This window comes from Chiloscyllium punctatum, chromosome 32, assembly GCF_047496795.1.
Source record: "Chiloscyllium punctatum isolate Juve2018m chromosome 32, sChiPun1.3, whole genome shotgun sequence".
Taxonomy (NCBI): domain Eukaryota; kingdom Metazoa; phylum Chordata; class Chondrichthyes; order Orectolobiformes; family Hemiscylliidae; genus Chiloscyllium; species Chiloscyllium punctatum.
Genome location: NC_092770.1, coordinates 40,354,375 through 40,375,287, shown reverse-complemented (window position 1 = coordinate 40,375,287; position 20,913 = coordinate 40,354,375). Strand labels below are relative to the sequence as shown.

General features: G+C 40.9%; 1 long non-coding RNA gene across 1 annotated transcript; it reads left to right on the top strand.

Annotated features, from left to right (window-relative positions):
* The first annotated feature begins 8,308 nt into the window (after positions 1-8,308).
* Positions 8,309-17,651, top strand: LOC140457796 (uncharacterized). The gene is made up of 4 exons (XR_011953364.1): positions 8,309-8,382; positions 12,572-12,660; positions 14,704-14,750; positions 17,324-17,651. It is a non-coding gene; the product is annotated as an uncharacterized lncRNA (long non-coding RNA).
* Positions 17,652-20,913: the final 3,262 nt, after the last annotated feature.

Below are 20,913 nucleotides of genomic sequence, written 5' to 3'. Positions count from 1 at the left end.
GAGTTCTTTGTATTCTATCTGTGAAAGTTGGACGAGTTGGATCAAAGGGTCTGCTTCCATGTTATACATCTCTATGACTCCTGAATACTTTGCCAGTATAAAAGTTATAAACAAAAGAGAATACAAAAATAAAGTGCATTGATGTGAATCGCCAATTGTCAGATTGTATCACAAAAATAGATGCTTTTGTTATGATCCCAGCTGATGTTAATGCTGGACAAGTCAGATGCCCATGCAACATTGTTGATGGATCAAAAGCTTTGTCTTTATAATTTGGTTACCATGGTTATCCCTTACTGCACCTATTCACATAAGGCTGTCAATCTTCTTTTAACAAGAAAACAATAGGTTATTACAATTTTTTTTAAAAATTATATAAAAGAATTTAGCAAAATGAAAAAAAAACTCTTGCCTCAGCAATATCCTTTACAAAAATTCAACCAGAGTGAAGAATCACTGCTTAGTTTCTTTGATTCTTACTTAACTCATAGGATGACAGATATCTGTCTTGAGGAACTTTCTATCTCTTTACAAGTTGTGATTCTCTTTGTTACTGTCTCTTCATGAGATACACAGGAAGTGGTTGCTTCATTGACTTATTCTGGCTGAACTTGAAGAGTGGTCCTAACCACATAGCATTCCAAAATCATTTTAAGACTTCTTTCCAGCTCTGAAAGCCAAGAATGCTAAAAACTAAATAGCCCTCTTGCTAGTATGAAACTGGTCTTCTCAACTGAAACTTAATTATGGTTTGTCTTTCAGTATTTCATAAAAGTTCGATTAACTGCCGAGGTAGATTATATAGTCATTTAGTATGTTGTGTGCTTTCTTAGAAGTGATATTGCAACTCATTGATCAAGAATGACCTCTTTTAAAAGTGTCTCCATCACAGAACTAAAATCAAAACATTATTTTTCTCTACCTTATTATCTATATTTCCAAATAATACTGTATTTTAATTCTATGTTGCAGTTTTTTCAATTATTAGAGATCCTTGAAGTGGTGCATCCGATGCTATGTCGAGTTACAATAATACAATAAATATCAATTTTATTTGGGTTAATTTACTTCGTTTAAAGAAGAAACAGAGAATCTAGAAGGTTGGTTGTGTCATACGGAATTTCAGAAAAAATAATTTTATTATTAATTGTTAAGTTAATATATAGAATAAGAAAAAAATACTATTTTGTTTAATTTTCATCAGTTTTGTTCAAGCATTGTGTTTGTGTTATACCCATTTAAAAATGGGTATCAGGTAGTTAAGCAGGGATTGGGGCTAAATGATTAATTAATTAATTAACTGGGTAGATATCAGGGAGGAACAAAGGGAGGGACTGGTATGTGGATAAAACTATAATATTGGTTGTGGGCAATTGCACCCCTTTTTAATCACTTGAAAATTCTTTTGTTGTACTTTTGGTTGCACTTTAGCCTCATGCTCCTGATCTTTGGTATCCAGTGAGGAGGGCATGGGCAAATAAGAGGACGTCCCCATGTCTCTGCACCCTGGGCTGGCCACGTTGGCCATTAACAGATCCAGGACAGGGGCAGTGAACAGTGTTAGAGTTGCTGGCTGTCTGCACTTCTTCCATGACTAGATTCAAGCCCAGGTATCCTTTGAAAGGAACCCCACATGTCACCAATAATCTTGATGCTTTTAGAGAAAGGAGGGTACCACAGTGGGTAGAGTATTTTACCTCCCCTTTCAACTCCATTGTGATGTAATCCCAATCTTCTCTCCCTCCTTTGGTATTATTGCATTGCCCTTTACTGGCTTTTCACATAAATTGACTAATTGGAAACACGGTTGATTTATTGGTGGTGGAAAACAGATGAAATCTATCACGGGTGATTTGTTGTTAGTGAAAAGCTGTTCAGTTGTGTGTAAAAGCACTGTTAGATATAATTAAAAGATAAGACCATGTACTACTGAGGATCTTGTGGTGCAGAGGTAGTGTCCCTCCCTCAGAACCAGGCCCACCTACTCCAGTACTGTGTCTTAACATCTCTGAACAGGTTGATTAGAAAATATCTAAGACTGAGTAGTTTCTTCCAACTCCAGTTTTATTTAGTTCCCTCCCTTTCTTTTCACCCTCTGTTATGTTGTTGTTGCACTGTTCCTGGTGGGCAGTGTCATAAAGTCATAGAGACGTACAGCATAGAAACAGACTGTTCAGTCCAACTCATCCATGCCAACCAGATATCCCAACCTAATCTAGTCCCACCTGCCAGCACCCGGCCCATATCCCTCCAAACCCTTCTTATTCATATACCCATCCAAATGCCTTTTAACTGTGCCAATTGTACTAGCCTCCACCACTACCTCTGGCAGCTCATTCCATTCATGCACCACCCATTGTGTGAAAAAAGTTGCCCCTTAGGTCTCTTTTATAACTTTCCCCTCTCACCCTAAACCTATGCCCTCTAGTTCTGGACTTCCCTACCCCAAAGACTTTGTCTATTTATCCTATCCATGCCCCTCATGATTTTATAAACCTCTATAAGGTCATCCCTCAGCCTCCAATGTTCCAGTGAAAACAGTCGCAGCCTATTCAACCTCTCCCTATAGCTCAAATCCTTCAACCCTGGAAACATCCTTGTAAATATTTTCTGAACCCTTTCAAGATTCAAAACATCCTTCTGACAGGAAGGAGGCCAGAATTGTATTTAATATTCCCCAAAAGCAGCCTAACCAATGTCCTGTACAGCCGCAACATAACCTCCCAACTCCTGTACTCAATACCCTGACCAATAAAGGAAAGCATACCAAACGGTTTCTTCACTATCCTATCTACCTGCGACTCCAATTTTAAAAAGTTATGAACCTGCACTCCAAGGTCTCTTTGTTCAGCAACACTCCCTAGGACCTTACCATTAGGTTTATAAGTCCTGCTAAGATTTGCTTTCCAAAAATGCAGCACCTCTCATCTATCTCAATTAAACTTCATCTGTCACTCCTCAGCCCATTGGTCCATCTGATTAAGATCCCATTGTAATCTAAGGTAACCTTCTTCACTGTCCACTACACCTCTAATTTAGGTGTCATCTGCAAACTTACTAACTATACCTCTTATGCTCGCATCCAAATCATTTATATAAATGACGAAAAGTAGTTGACCCAGCACCAATCCTTGTGGCACTCCACTGGTTGCAGGCCTCCAGTCTGAAAACAACCCTCCACCGCCACCTCTCTCTTCTACCTTCGAGCCAGTTTTGTATCCAGATTGCTAGTTCTCCCTGTATTCCATGATATCTAACCTTGCTAACCAGTCTCCCATGGGGAACCTTATCGAATGCCTTACTGAAGTCCATATAGATCACGTCTACCGCTCTGCTCTTATCAATCCTCTTTGTTGCTTCTTCAAAAAACTCAGTCAGTTCATGAGACAATTTCCCATGCTCAAAACCATGTTGACTATCTGTAATCAGTCCTTGCCTTTCCAAATACAGCGAGTTTTGAGAATACATGTATTTTCCAAATACATGTACATCCTGTCCCTCAGGATTCCCTCCAACAACTTGCCCACCACCACCATCAGGCTCGCTGGTCTATAGTTCCCTGGCTTGGCCTTACCACCCTTCTTAAATAGTGGCACCATGTTAGCCAACCTCCAGTCTTCGGGCACCTCACCGGTGACTATCAATGATATAAATATTTCAGTAAGAGGCCCAGCAATCACTTCCCTAGCTTCCCACAGAGCTCTAGGATACACTTGATCAGGTCCTGGGGATTTATCCACTTTTATGCATTTCAAGACATCCAGCACTTCCTCTTGTGTAATAAGGACATTTACGCCCTGAGTTCATCTGCCTTTCCTATTAGGCCTCTTGCATTGAAGCAAATGCAGTTTAATTTATCAGTGCTACCTTGTTCTCTGCTTTGTCCCTGCCTGCCCTGACTGTTTGACTCACTTCTTTTCTCAACTGTACCAGTCTCAGATTGATCTCTTTCTTCACTATCTCCCTGAGTCCCACTCCAACCGCCACCTCCCCCCCCCCACCTTACTAGTTTAAATCCTCCTGAGCAGCTCTAGCAAATCTCCCTGCCAGTATATTAGTCCCCTTCCAATTCAGCTGCAGTCGGTCCTTCTTGTACAGGTCACTTCTACCCCAGAAGACATTCCAATGATCCAAAAATGTGAATCCTCCCATACACCAGCTCCTCAGCCATGCATTCATTTGCTGTGTCCTCCTATTCCTACCCTCACGAGCTCATAGCACCAGGAGTAATTCAGATATTACTATTCTCAAGGACCTCCTTTTTAAATTCCTGTCTAACTCTATATTCTCCCTTCAGAATCTCAGCAGTGCTTGGAACTTGTTTTTTTTTAATAAGTGATACAGATGATCTGTTGGTGGGCATTAGTTAATAAACTCTATCCACTAAGAAAGCTGCTTGGTTTCTGTCTCATCATGTAGCTTAGATCCACATTGACAATGTTGTCACCATTTGATTGACTGGTAACCAGTCATTTATGTCGATGTTGCTTTAACGTAAGCTTCAGTGTGTCCCTGTAGTGAGTTTTTGTGCCCCTGAGCACTGCTGGTGGTTTATGAAAACATGGCCTGACCGACAAATGCTTTGCAACTATTGGGACACAGTTTCCAATCCAGTGAAGTTCATTTTGAAGAGTTTTTTTTCCTATTGTTTCAAAAGCAGCTTGAAAAAGGACACTACATTTTGTTTGACTTTCCTCCTATTGAATTAGGAGAATGTGGCAGGAGTGTTGTCGATCAAATTAGCACTTTTATCGATTGCTGGTACACAGATATGTTCTCACTGCTATACAGAAGTATGGTGACGGTAGCTGCTTTGTACATTATGATGCCTGTTGACCTGTATAAGTCTTTGTTGTCATAATCCCGGTGCTTTGGCAGGAGTTCCTCATCCACAGGATGTTAGCAATTCAGAAGATTGCTTCTCAGGATTTTCTCTGCTATAGAGACAACAGGGAAGTACCTTAATAGTTTCTATAGCATGATACATCTTGAGTTATAACTGCTGCCTTCCTGAAGTCAGCAGCGAAGGAAACAAATGAATTATTTCTCCCAACTCTGTAAGTGAAGTGATGGAGTCGTGTTGTGAGCAAAAGCTTTGAAGACCTCAGCTGCAAATCATCAGGCCCGCGAGCTTTATTGTTTCTCATCTGTTTGATTGCATATTGCAGCTGTTTCATCAATGATGGTCGATCAAGGGATTGCAGCAAAGGACGCTGGGGATAGCCTAGAGAGAATCAGCTGCCACAGAGGATTCACTGTTTAGGAGTGTTTGAAATATTTTTTCCCAGTGTTGACATTCTTAAGAAAACAGAAACAAATTTGTGAGTGAAGGGAATTTTGTCTGATTGACTTTAATCTATAGATTGCGCTGGTGGACTCAAAAAACTCTGTGTCATGATGGTCAGCATTCTGTTTGATTCCTTGGGCTTCCTCTTCCATCATTTGTCTTCAATGCTGCAGTTTTGCCTTTGGCTTCAGTCTACAGTGGTTGGAATACTACCTTCTGAATTGTAGTCCTCGGTAGTCTGGCAGCAACAAAAGCTGCTGATTTTTGTTCCAGGTGGCCATATATTTCTGAATCATTTTCATTGCACCAATCCTGCTTCTGACAATGCTCAAATCTAATGATCTGGGCACAGGTATTTTGAACAACTGACTTTGTACTGAAATCAAGAGCTCCTTGCACTGGCTAGGACTGAAAAGTTTGGATTTTGGACAAAAGGGAATCAGCTGTTTCTGAATGTCTCTAGCCACTGGCTGCTGTTTCTTATTTCTGTTTCTCCACTGCGTAAAGAGTTTTGTTTCTAAACCATTTCTTCCAATATTGTTTTCTTTTCCAATTCTCTGTGCACCTCACATTTCCTTTCCAATGCTTCATCCAGTACCTCTATCCTTGCCAGTAACTATTTCCTCATAACAGTTACTAAACTTTCCAGGGGACACTGGATCCAGCCACGTTAAAGTGAAACCCAAACATCTTATACAGGCCCCTTTTCCCTCAGAACTGATCCGAATGTCTCAGGAAACTGAAACCACCCCCTCTGCACCATTTCTCCAGCATACCTTAACATGTCTTCTCTTATTTTCTGTGTATATTCCACAATTTTCAGGCTTATTCCCAACTAGTTATTTATCCAGTTCTTTTTGGACAATTAAGCAATGCATCACCTGTTTCCGAGCTAATTCCTATCTTTTAGCCTCTCTATGATTTTTTTTTGTAAGCTTTAGTCCAGCAATTTTGCATTCGCATTCGGCATTGTATTATTGGTGTGAGAAGCCATAGTTCGGTATTCTAACAGAAACACCGATGCAACAAATGTTGTCATGACAATAGAATGTTCTATAACGTTGTTGGCTAGTCTTCGGCGCTAGCAGAATTCCTTGTAATTTTCACTTGTTCATATGAGTCAGAGAGCAAGTTGCTGCTGGAAATGCACGTCTGTCTATTGTGCTCTGCACGGTTTCACTACTGGAGTGACTTGTCTTGAGCTCTCACATCTTGAAACGAACCCGGTGTTTAAGGGGCTGTGAAATGTTTATGAACCGGCCACAGGCGGGAAATAAGAATCAGTTTGACATTGCCCATCAATGGAGTGACTTTGTGAAGACAAAGTGGGCACATTACTCTATCCAACAAGCAAAGTGATTCCAAACAAGAGTGAGGGAAACTGCAGCCCAGCACCATGGCGGAACCACAAGGAACATTCCTCGCCACTGGTGAAGAGTGCATATGCCCAGCGCCCCAACAAAAAACAGGCGAAAGCCCCATTGAGGAGCAAGAGCAGAACTGGATGAACTGGTCCTGGGATTACCTCAAAAGTGGCTGGGGTTGTTTGCTGAAACTCTTCAAATGGGGCTGGGGTTACCTGTCACGGGCCTGCTACTTGCTGCTTTTTCGCTGTAACTTCACATGTGACAATGAATGGCTGCTGAGTGAGTGTGATTCCATGCAGAGGAGCTGGAGGTCCTATGTAGGAGACCGAGTCCCCCCCAACATCCTGTTTTACCGCTGCCTCAAACGCTGTTTCAAAACCTTCCGAAGCGACTGGCAGACTCTGACGGGCGATCGGAACCCCCTGGCCAGCCTGTGCAACTTGCTGGGGCGCTGCTGCCAATTCCTGCGGTCCTGCTGGCATTCCGTGACCGGGAGGTACCGCCGTCCCTCCTCCTCCTCCTCCTCGGATTTCTGGCACTCGGTGGTTTCGTGCGGAGGAGGCGCCAGCAAACTGAGCCTGAACCTGGTCAGCCTGTGCCTGGAGCCCCTGGCGCGCTGTTGGCACAAGTTCCGCAGCGGCTGTGGCTGCTGTCTGAGGGGCTGCTCCATCCTGGCGGTGTGCTACAGCGCGGTCTCCTGGCTCAGGGGTTTCCTGAGCCGCAGCCTGGCCTTGGCCACTCGGAGCTGCTCCTCGCTGTTGAGATGCTGCGGCACTGTCTTCCGCCTCTGGTCCTTCCTCACAAAGTGTTGTCACTTCATCGCTCAATCCTCAAACCTCATCAAACGGCGTTAACTCCGCAGGGCCAGCCTCAGAACACTTCTTGCCTAATCCACTCCAGTTTCTATTTTTTTTTAAAAAAGAAGTATATTTCAGATCTCCCTGACCCTTTAAAACCAGGACTGCCTGATATGAAATAACTTCTTTATGACTGGACATTGGGGTGACGTCCAATTAGAAACACTTGGATGATACTAAACCACTGGAACCAATCCCGAATATTCTGTGAAACCTCTCTCAATTAAGGTTTCACTCATTCCAGTTCAGAAGAAACTTACCTTTTTTTTAGACTTATGAAAGGATATCATTTATTCATCTGTGATGCAATTCTTCGAACTCAACTGAGTTTTTTTTAAAAAAAGCTTGAATCAAGACTAATCCTAACTCTGGATGCAACCCACTAGCTATCTCTGAATATTATCGTCACAAGTGTCCTAACATTCTCCATTTTCCAGTTATCTCACAGCAGCCTTCCCTTTCAGGGAGCAAAGGTCTTTAATGGTGGTTTCTAAGTGCAAAACACCTGAACCCCTCGAATAGATCCTGCTCTGTAATTTACTAGGCTGGTTGCTGACAGTTATATATGAAGCACTGTCAGACGTCTGGATTAGGTAGTACGGTTCACTGAGGTTACGAGTCTACACGCAAACATGATTCCTGTTCCTGTGATGGGTCAAAACAGGCTGACGATGGGATCCAAGGAAGCAATTATGATGACCACGAGGGGTCAGTGCACAGTGCCGGCGGTGGGTTTTTCTGGACCACCCAGCAGTCAGTTTTCTAATAGGACACAAGATCATGCAAACAAGATCCACCCATTGAATGTTAGTCAAAACAGGCGGGCAAGCAGCTTCTCCGTCATGGTTAGGTGCAATGGATTAGAATCATGGTAAGACGTTTTTGATCTCGGTGCCTTCCTTACGTTCAGGTATTTGATGTCTTGGAGAAATAACCAGTTGAGATTATAGTAGTTATGTAGGCAGCAGTAGTGGGGGATGTGTTGAAAACTCCTACTTTGTGTTAAACCTATCCAATACAGAGTTCATATGTTTCCCTTACAACGTTTCCTTGTCAGTTCAAAATATCAACAGCTTCTTCAATATCTCCTCCTTATTAATTTGAACCTATCTAGTGACTGAATTTCCTCCTCTGTCACTATGGCCTGGATGACAAAGGAGGATTTCCTTGCTTCCTTGGTAAAAACAGATGCAAAATGTTCACTTACTGCCCTTGGTCCCCATATGTAAATCTGTTTTGTGACCCATAATTGGTTCCTTTTATCACCTTTTTATTATTGTGACCCTATAGAAGACATTGAGATCCTTCTTTATCTTAGCTGCCAGCCTTTTATATCCTGCTTTGCTTCTCCTATTTACTTTTACAACTCCCGTCTAACTAATTTCTATCACCTTGCTCCCAATTGTTTTTTGACACTTATCATAAGTCCATCTTTTCCTCTTTGTCTTAATTTCCATCTCTGGGTTTCTTTGCCCAACTTTTCCATTTTGAGTGAATATACCTTAACTATATCAGAACCGTTTCCTCTTTAATAGTAGTAATCCATTGTTCAGGACTGTTTCCTTTTTAACCTTTATTTCCAGTCAAGCCAGTTCAGCTCTATTCTTGCCCCACTGAAGTAAATTCTACCCCAGGTAATTATTCTTACTCTGTATTATCCACTTTATTTGCCACTGTTTCCAAAACCTAATTATGCAATGACCACTGTCCCCTAAATGTGCTTGCACTAGAATATGATCTATTTTGGCTGGTTTATGATCAAGAACTGAATCTGGCAATGCACCTGTTTTTGTTGTACTGGGCACATACATAGAAAATTTTCCTGAACAAAGTTTAAGAATGCTGGTCCCTCGCTGCCTTTAACTCTATTCATCTATATTTTGGTAATTATATACTCTCCTTAATAAAGACCACCACCCCTTCTCCTCCTTTCTTTCCTACTTTCCTGAACATCTTGTAACCAGGAATATTTAACAGCTGGTGGTGCTCTTTCTTCAGCTAGAAGAATATTACAATTGTCACAATATTACAATTCCACTTGGCAATTTGTGTCCTGAACTCACCAATCTTTGTACTATACTCCATGCATCACATACATGCAGTGTAACCTTGACTTAGAATGTATGCATTTCTTCCCCACTTCAACTCCACCTATTAACTTACATTTCTCCACTTAGTGCTAGCTGTCACTTGCAGTATTTTAAGCACAATTATGTCAGTCTCTAATGTTCTGCCTGGTTCCCAACACTCCCAAACTTTATGATACCATTGTGCTTAAAATACTGTGAGAGACAGCTAGCGCTAAGTGGAGAAATATACATTAATAGGTGGAATTGAAATCAGAAATGTCTAGTTTTAGATGCAATTTATCCAGCTTGTACAGGTGCCATCTCCCCCAGAACCAGTCTCAAAATATCAGGAATTTGAAGCCCTCCCTCCTGCACTACCTTTCCAGCCACACATTCATCTGCTTTATCCTTTATTTTCTGAACCCACTTACATGAGTTGCTGGGAGTACTCTAGAGATTCCTACCTTTGAGGTTGTGTTTGCTAATTTTAGCTCCCCAAATTTTGACTGCAGTACTATATCCTCTTTCCTCTGGCTGATCACCTTCTCTGAGAAGAGTATCCTGCAGCCAATCTGTGGCATCCTTAGTTTGACACCAGCGAAGCAGCATTCCATCTTGGACTCACTTGTACTACCACAGAAATGTCTGTTCCCTTAAGGAATGAATCCCCTGTCACTGCTGCTATTCCAATCTTCTTCCTTCCCTCCTGTGCATCTTGTCTATCTACATGCCTCTGAGGAATCATTGCCCTCACCGGTATCCAGGAAGGTAAAGTGATTCTTCAATGGGACCTCAGGGAACTCCAACAGTACCTGTCTGGTTCTCCCGGCCTGCACCCATTCCCTAACTGCTTCCATGCCCCTGACCTGCATGTGACCGCCTCTCTCAATTTGCTATCCACATCGTTTTCAGGTTTACAAATACAGCATAGTGACTCCAGCTGCTGCTTGAGTTCCAAACTCTGGAGCTCAGGTTTCTGCAGCCAGTGACAAATACTGCACACGTCTTAATCTAGATCACATGAAGTGTCTGCAATTTTCTAAATGCCACACAATAAGCACTCCACAAGGCCAAGCTGCCCTGCCATAACTTAGGCTTACTTGCACTATTTACTGTGAACTAAAGATTAGAGGTGAATGTGTTTCCAGTGCTCATGTGATGTCACTCTGAGATTTTATTTCAAACTCAGCTCTCTAATATAGGTTTTCAACTCCTTGTATCCTGGAGACGAACAGAAAAAGAGAACTACAACCTCACCTTCTCACTGAACTTGCAGTAATCTATTCTGTTCTATTACACTTAACCCAGGACTACCGTTGAGATTTATTAATGAGTTTTCAAGAGGCTTTTGGTGGCAACTATAGATTTCTCAACATTCCCAGATCAAGTATGGCATGAATTCAACAATTCATAAAACTTCTTCACCATCATTCTAGCAAGTACTCTCAGTTCATATGGAGTTTTATCTTGCAACTTAACCCATGCAATTCATGCCTTGCAAGCACTTCAGGGAGCAGTGTCAAGGAAACTTTATCTTGCATCTAAACTAGAGTGATGTGGCAGAGCTAGCCCTCGTATTCAATTTAAAATTGGACATATTTCATTTCCCAGCATAAACTCTGTACCAATGAATATGGCATGTCACCAAAACATGCTTTTGATAAAAACTTAACTGTGTTTTTTACATAAAATATCCAAACATTTGCTGAATTAATAAGGCTTTCGGAAGCAAAAGAAGTGCAATATTTCAGCAGTACTACAATGTGCTTAATAAGGAATTAGTCGCCAGTGTTACATTGGATTGCTTGCCCATTTTGTGTTACTGACATAGGTCACTGTCACTCTAATAAATAAAATTAACACATGATTTTAGTTTAATCTTGTCCCAGATATTTCCCAGTCCTATCTCTTTGTTAAATGTGGCAATGGGATGTATTAACTACAACATATTAATAAATCTTTTCGACAGTAAATTACTTATTTGAATTTATGTATTTATTGTCATGTGTGTTTTGTTACAAAATACAGTGAAAAGTGTTGCATAATGTCGCCACTCTCCAGCACCATCCTAAAACATCACCAGTCCAAACTCAGCTCCACCACCATGGAGCTCAATTGTTCTCACTATACTTATCGACAATTTTTTTATTATTTGTTCTTCTGGAAATAGAATTTAATTTTTTTAATGTTTTACAGCTATGTGCTACTTGTGAATTTTTTTATTGTTTCTGTTATCTCTGAAATCCCAATTTTTTTTGTGTTTTTCGTGATCTCTTGCCAGTCTCATTAAATTATGAATTCTTTAACTGGAGTAAATCCTTTTATAGTAGTGAATAGTCATGGCTTTCTATTCTTGCGTTGTGTTATGCTAATTACTTTCTTTTATCTCTGTTGGTTTCCTTTGTCTGTAATGCAATCCCCAACTCATGATGATTTGAAATGTAATTTACAATGCACCATGTGATCTCTTTATATTCTGAATAATGCAAGTGACTAAATTGTCATAATAATGTTTAATGAGATCATGTGAAAGGAACTTTAGCCAATAGTTAACCCATGCTTTTCCTGATTGTCAAGTCAGAACTGTCTAGATAAAGGATAGGAAAATATGCAAGAACAAGTATATGTAAATTAATGCACGAGTACTGTGAGAAGCAAAGAATGAAAATGAGTGACATGTAAAGATACAAAGAGAAGCAAACAGAACAACAAATTTGGAGAGAAAATTTGCAATAGCAAGGAAAATAAAGACACATAACAGAAAGAGCCTCGATGTAGAGAGACTGAGGTTTCAAAGTAAAACAGATAGACATAGTAACTGCAAAAAGCCAGTAGTGATAGTGAAGAAGAAATCAAAAATGAAGGCAGAATACAAAAAGAACCAAGTACAGCAACACACAGAAAGGCAGACGGGGAGAGAACGTTTAGAATGTAAGAAAGATGGAATAAAAGAGAAGTAATTAACCATTCAATTTTGCTCCTTCACTACAGTACCTACAATCTCACCTCTCCAGGATACTGGATTATGTTCTGAATGGAGCTTCAGTATCAATACGCCTTGAGAGTATACTTCCAGAAAGGTAAACAAGCAAACAACCAGAATATAAATTTAGCTTGAAATTTCAACATGAGAACATGGAGATGTGTCATACCCACTTCATCAGTCAAGGAACCATTTGTTCCCATGGAATACATCAGCTTCTCAGTTTAGACCCATTCTTACAATTACTATTCTTACTCCTGAAAATATAGCAATTTTTAAAAAGAATATAGTCCTTTGGCTTTGTACAACAAGCTATTAGATGCAATTAATAACTTCCATTGTTTAAATATGCTTTTCATTCATAGGTCTACTTGATTTTAAGATTTTTGATTCTTTTGTCAGAGTAAACTTGTGAAAGCATGTCTTAACCTGCATGAATTCAATTATCTAGCTGAAGCCATCAGAAAGAGAGGAGATAGATCAGAAAAATGATGGATGGTCAGCAGTGATTCACTATATAGGATTAATAAGTAGGATCAGGATAATGCAGCAGATGCAATGATTATCATTTTCTAACTTCAGGGAGGAACATTACAGTGTAATTTTGCTATCGTCCATTTACAATCCATAGCCTAGGCAAGGGCTGTACACCTATTTGGAGCAGTGAATCAGTTCAATTTCTTTTAAACTACATTCTTGGATGTAAAAGTGCTGGCAGGGATAACATTTATTGGCCATTCCTAGTTGGCCTTGGGTAGGTGGTGGTGAACCATCTTCAAATGCTGTAATCCATATGGTATCTAGGCATCCACAGTACTGTTAGGGTGCGAATACTTGGGTTTTGATCCAATAATAGTGAAAGAATAATGATATAGTTCCACATCAAGATGGGAGAAGGGAAATTGCTGGTGAAGACATTCCCATGAATTTGTTGCGTTTGGTATTTTAAATGGTAGAGGTTGCAATTTGAAAGGTGCTGTCAAAGGAACCATCGTAAAGTGCTGTGGTGAACCTTGTATGCATTAAACACTGACTGCCACTATCTGCCGGTTGTGGTAGTGAAAGTGCGGATTCAGTAGGCTGCTTTGTCCTGAATGGTGTAAGGGTTCAAGTATGATTTTGGAGCAGCACACATCTAGGCTAGTGGAGAGAATCCTATCAACCTCCTGACTTGTGCCTGGTATAATTTAAACTCAAATTCCATGAGTCTGCACAAACAGATTCATTTGTTCATTTGATATTTTAACTTTTCACACATGTGGAGACAATCTGGAGATGTACTCAGGAAATGTTTATTAAGTGGCAAGGATAATACAACACCAGGCTGTGACTTTACTGACTCATAGTGGGTCTTGCTTCTTGACTCAGCCAAGGGAGCAGGCTACACTTGGTTTTCTTCCTCCCTACATCTCTTCTGCGGTGTTCTGCTTTGGCTGGAGAGCAGGCTTTTGTCTTCAGTTTCAACTTGATGAGCACTTTGGCCACTGAAAGGTCATGCTTATCAATGCTTTACAAGTTAAAACCATGTGCAGGGTATTTTAATCCACCTGTTCAGAGATATTGTGTGGGCTCTTGTTACATAGTGGTATCGTCCCTACCTCTGCACTGCAGCGGCTGCGTTCAAGTCCCATCTGCTTCAGGGTGTGTATCACAGAGATGTTGTGACACATTTCTGCAGTGGGTGGCCCAAAGGTATGGACACTACCTCTGTACCACAAAAGCCACAACACCTGTATAACCAGTGACAATATTGCATTCTTATTGGTCTAAGTGTAGTCAGGTTACTTTACAATTAACTAATGTGATATGTGGTTAATTTACAATTTGCTACTTATAGATGGTCATTAATTGATATCATTTCCCGTGTAACTGTTTCCCTAAGCTTTCAATTACTTGTGGGAACTGACCGCTCATTATAGTTTATTCTGTTATGAAATTTTATAACTTTCTGCTGATATTATGGATATTATGATATTTAATTTGCTTTTTGTTTGGGTTAATGGGGTATGTGCGGTCATATTTTTTTTTGTAAATATATTTATTAGCAAATTTTTTAAACTTTACAAACATATAAAATTATTGAAAAATACAATCAATAACAAATATCAGTATTATAAGATTATATCTTTTTAATTGATAGCTTGCTCCAAGTCGACTATCAGTAGTGTGGGTAGAACTGTCATTAAGGTAGGTGCTTATTAATGCTTTTTCAATAATAGTTGTTGGTACTTGAAACAAATTTACTTTAGTTGTATACAACCTTAAACTAATATAGAAATTACAGAGTAGGTCACACTTAAAAATATCAAGTGTATATGAAATAATACATTTCTATATTCACACAGTGGCTTGGTGGTTAGCTCTGCTGCTAGGGATCCAGGTTCAGTTCCAGCCTTGGGTGACTGTCTATGTGGACAAAGTTTGGGAGAAGAATCTATGTGGAGTTTGCACATTTTCCCTGTGTCTGCGTGGGCACCCTCTGGGTACTCCTGTTTCCTCCCACAGTCCAAAGATGTGCAGGTCAGGTGAATTAGTCATGCAAAATTGCTCATAGTGTTAGGTGCGTTAGTCAGAGGGGGGTGGGTTATTCTTTGGAGGGTCTGTGTGGACTTGTTGGGCTGAAGGACCTGTTTCCACACTGTAGGGAATCTAATCTAATCACAACTTCTAAAAGGTAATCTTGCTTTACGTCAAGACATTAAAAATTAAAAACTAAATTAATTTTATCCACAGGTTGAGGCTGATAATTCACTACTGTTATTCTACACACAATAAACCTCACAAACTACACTTAAGATTGCTAGAATCTTACAGTATACATCATACAGTATAGAAGAGGGCCTTTGGCCAATCGCGACTGTACCCAAATTGCATAAATCTACTCTACACTTTCCAGCACATGTTCCCATAGCCTTGAATGTTATGGCATTTCATGTGCTCATGCAAATACCTTTTAAAGGTCGGGAGCTTACCCACCTAACTACCCACCCAGATAGTACATTCCAGACCCACACCATTCTTTGGGTGAAATTACTTTTCTTCAAATCCCCTCTAACCCTCCTGCCTTTCACCTTTAAGTATGTTCCTTTGTTATTTACCCTTCAATTTAGGCAAACAGCTGCTTCTTATCCACCCATCCATGCCCCTTACATACATCTGTCAGGTCTCTTCTCAACCTTCGTTGCTCCACAGAAAGCAACCCAAGCTTGGGCAGGCTGTCTTCATCACTGAAATCCTGGTGAAGCTTCTCTGCAATCCCTCCAGTGCAATTGCATCTTTCCTGTATGGTAACCAGAACTACACATAGTACTCCAGCTGTGTACTAACCAATGTACTGTACAGCTCCAACATAACATCCCTGTGCTTATAATCCATGCCTGAACTGATTAAGGGAAGTATCCTATATACCCGCTTAACTGTGCTGTTAACTGTCCTGCTCCTTTCAGGAATCTGTGGACAAATACCCCAAAATCCCTCTGTTCCTCTTGAGTTTCCTAGTTTTCTGCCATTCATTGAGTGCACTTTTGTCTTGTTACTTTTTCGCCTTACAAAACAATGATGGGAGACATTTGATAAAAATGTTTAATGTTACCAGAGTTTAGTGTTTTGGAACTTGCTTTTTCAACCTTGGTAGATTTCATAACACCGCTCTGTAATAAACAGCAAAGTGTAACTTTGAGCCTCACTTGGCAACCACAAAGAGTTGGTTATGTGATACTGGTATCCTACATTGATTAAGTTTAAGTAGAGGTTAATTTAAGGTTAATTGATTAAAGTGCTTTGATTACTCGATCATTACTAAACTAAATCTAATTATTAACCATGATTTGGAGATGCCGGTGTTAGACTGGGGTGTACAAAGTTAAAAATCACACAACACCAGGTTATAATCCAATAGGTTTAATTGGAAGCATTAGCTTTCGGAGCGCCGCTCTTTCATCGTGTGGTTGTGGAGGACACAATTGTAAGACGCAGAATTTATAGCAAAAGTTTATAGTGTGATGTAACTGAAATTATACATTGAAAAATACCTTGATTGTTTGTTGAGTCTTTCATCTGTTCGAATACCATGAATAGCAGTTTCACTTCTTTCATATGTAAATCACAAAACTTTTTTTAAAAGTTACATTCCCAGGTTAACTGTAACAATTGGTTGTAGCCAGACAATATGTTGAAGGTGTTAGCTCCCTGTGTTCTCTGTGTGTGCCATAATGTTTAGAGTGATTTTAATCTAAAAAGTGAGATAACAGAGTCTTACATGAATTCATGCAGTTTTTGAGCAAAGTACAACGTAACTCTGCAAGTACATTGTGATTTTTAATTATTAACCATTAACTTTGTAGATTGGTAAATGGCCTTGGGTATTATGGAATGCATTACTCACCACAGAACTCCTAACTTTTGGCTTCCTCTGGTAGGTATGGCAGGCCCAATTATGTTACTGGTCAGTGCTAATGCCATTGAACTTTAAGGGGAACTGATTAGATTCACTTTGTTGCAGATGGTCACTGCCTGGCACTTTGTGACATGTATACTACTTGTCACTTATCAATACAATTGTGGCTGTTACCCAGGTCTTGCTGGATGTAGACATCAACTGGTTCAGGAACTGAGGAGTTGCAAATGGTCCTGAACACTGCTATCATCAGAAAAGATTCCCACTTCTGACACCCCTCTGAGCCCTCTTCCTCCTAATTGCCATTGTTTTTCATCTTTTTCCTTTCCCTTCCTTACTGTCTTTTTTTTACATCTTTTTACAGCTCTGAAACAATGGATACCAAAAAGCCGCAGTGAATGATGGGGGTGGTCGTAGACCAGACACTAGAAACAGCAGCACAAATTAAGGCATCTGAAAGAAGTGTCATTGATGGTACGGTAATCTGAGGATCGGCTGCTTGTAGATTGCCAGTAAGTACACTTTGGGCTCAACCTTTGTGAGCTTGAGTCTATTATGTGTTGTTGTTTGGCCTGTCCTTATTCAACCTCCACGCTGAACACAGAGCCACAGATAATTGGACACCATGACAGAAACGTGTTAGACTCTCAAATGATATGTTGGAAGTTTCAAAATAAATTACAGTTTGTTTTGATCAGCCTTGAGAGCAGAAAAGCTGACAAGCAGTTTGTGCTCCCAGCATGCAGTCAGGTTTACAGTGTTGTGATTTCCTGTGGAGAGTCCCAGTGGAATGTGCTTGCAATCAGCTAATGGTGTTCCTTGTCATGACCCTGCAGGGATCCCTTCACAGCTGAGCAGTGGTGTAAACAAACAATATTGTTCTGCTGGTGTTCAGTCCAGGACATGGCTGGCTGTGTTTTATATAGATCTGTGGCACATTTTTCCATCTGAGGAATCTGTCCTTAATGGAGACCAACAGCAAACCTGGAGTTTGATAAATTCCACATGGTTTCTTTCTCCAACTAATGAATGTGATGTGCAATTAACTCCTTTCTAATATTCTGCACTTACATGTGCCAATCATGCTTTCTGAATTATGGGATAGCTGTAGTAGAGAAAGACATTATTGTGCTGTTGATCCCATGTTGGCCCTGTGCAGAATTTATTTTGTTCATCCTGATTTTTCCATGTAACCCTGCAATTGTTTCCCATTCGGGTGCTTATCCAGTTCCTTTTTAAAAGCCACAATCCCATTTGGCTACAGTGTAAAGTGAAATGGGTAAATATACCCTGAGCAACCTTGACCATAGAGTCATAGAGTCATACAGCACGGAAACAGAACGTTCAGTCCAACTCATCTATGCCGACCTGACATCCCAGTCTGACCTAGTCCCATTTGCCAGCATTTGTCCCATTTCCCTCAAAGCCTTTCCTATTCATATACCTACCCAGGTGCCTTTTAAATGTTGTAACTGTACCCTTCTCCACCACTTCCTCTGGCAGCTTGATTCATACATGTTCCAAAATCTGGAATTAAGAATCTACTGATGACCATGAAATCATTGTCGATTGTCGGAAAAATCCATCTGGTTCACTAATGTCCTTCAGGGAAGGAAATTGCCATCCTTACCTGGTCTGGCCTACATGTGACTCCAGGCCCACAGCAATGTGGTTGACTCTCAATTGCCCTCTGAAATGGCCTAGATCACCTGACATTGACCTAGGCACTAGAAAAGACAATGGCAGAAACAGCCCTGTCAACCCTGCAAAGTACTCCTTACTAACATCTGGGAGCTAGTGCCAAATTGGGAGAGCTGTCTCACAGACTAGTTAAGCAACAGCCTAACATAGTCCCAGAGACCACCATCACCATTCCTGAATATGCCCTGATCCACCGATAGGACAGATGCAGCAGAAGTGGCAGCAGAATGGTATACATTCAGGAGGGAGTTGCTCTGGCAGTCCTCAACATTGACTCCGGACCCCATGAAGTCTCATAGCTTCAGATTCAACATGGGCAAGGAGATCTTCTTCTCATTACCACATACCTTCCTCACTTAACTGATGAATTGGTACTCCTCCATGTTGAACAATACTTAGAAGAAGCACAAAAGATGGCAAGGGCATAAAATGTAGCCTGGGTGGGAGATTTCAATGTCCATCACCAAGGGTGGCTCAGCAGCAGTACTATTGATCAAGCTGGTCAGTACCTAAAGGACATAGCTGTTAGACTGGGTCTGCAGCAGATGGTGAGGGAACCAACAAGAGGGAAAAACATACTTGACCTCAACCTTACTAATCTGCCAGCTGCAGTTGCATCTGTATATGACAATATTGATAAGAGCGACCTCTGCAGAGTCCTTGTGGAGATGAAATCCCACCTTCACATTGAGAATAATCTCCATTGTGTTGTGTGGCACTATCACAATGCAAAATGGGACAGATATCAAACAAATCCAGTAACTGAAGCCTGGGTATTCATGAGGCACTGTGGACCGTCAACAGCAGGAGAATTGTACTCAGCACAATCTTTAATCCCATGGCTCAACATTTCCCCACCCAACCATTACCATCAAGCCACGGCATCAATCCTGGTTCAATGGACGGTGCAAGAGGGTATGCCAGGAGCAGCACCAGGTATACCTGAAGATGAGGTGTCAATCTGGTGAACCTACCAAACAGAAATATTTACTGCCAAACAGCATACGCAGCAAGTGATAGACAGAGGTAAGTGATCCCACAACAAACAGATCAATCTAAGCTCTGCAATCCTGCCACATCCAGTCGTGAATGGTAGTGGACAATTAAACAACTCACTGGAGAAAGTGACTCCACAAATATCTCCTCCTCAATGATGGAAGAGCCAAACACACCAGTGCAAAAGATAGATAAGTTTTCACACCAATCTTCAGCCAAAAGTGCCAAGTGGATGTTCCACCTCAGCCTCATTACAAGTACCAGTCTTCAGCCAATTCGATTCACTCCATGTGATATCAAGAAATGGTTGGAGACACTGGTTACTGCAAAGGCTACGGGCCCTGACAACATTCCGGCAATAGTAGTGAAGACTTGTGCTCCAGAACCTTCCACACCCATAGCTAAGCTGTTCCAGTGCAGTTACAACCCTGGCATCTACCCAACAATGTAGAAAATAGCTCAGATATGTCTTGTACACAAAAAGCAGGACAAATCCAACCCAGCCAATTACCACCCCATCAGTCTATTCTCAGTCATCTGTAAAGTGATGAACAGTGTCATCAATAGTGCTATCAATGAGCAATAACTTGCTCAGTGATGCCCAGTTTGGGTTCTGAGGAGAGTGACAGCCCTTGAGCTGCATTCAACCAAGGAGCCCTAACAAAACTAGAATGAATGGATATCAGGGGGCAAACTCTCCTGTTATAGCTGACACAAAGGAAGATGGTCATGGTTCATTCATCACAGCTCCAGAACATCTCTGTAGGGGTTACTCAGGGTAGTGTCCTCAGCCCAACCATCTTCAGCTGCTTCATCAATGACCTTGCCTCCATGATAAGGTCAGAAGTGGGCCTGTTCGCTGATGATTGTGCAATGTTCAGCACCATTCACAACTCCTCAGATACTGAAGCAATCCATGTTCAATTGAAACAAGATCTGGCTAATATCCAGGATTGGGCTAACAAATGGCAAGTAACATTTGCACCACACAAATGCCAAGCTATAACCATCACCAATAAGAGACACTCTAACCACCAACCCTTGAAATTCAATGGTATTACCATCACTGAATCCTCCACTATCAACATCCTGGGAGTTATCATGGACAAGAAACTCAACTAGGCAGCATCCATGCTGCCTGACCTGCTGCGCTTTTCCAGCAACACATTTTTCAGCTCTGATCTCCAGCATCTGCAGTCCTCACTTTCTCCTAAGAAACTCAACTAGACTCAACACGTAAACACAGTGGCTACAAGG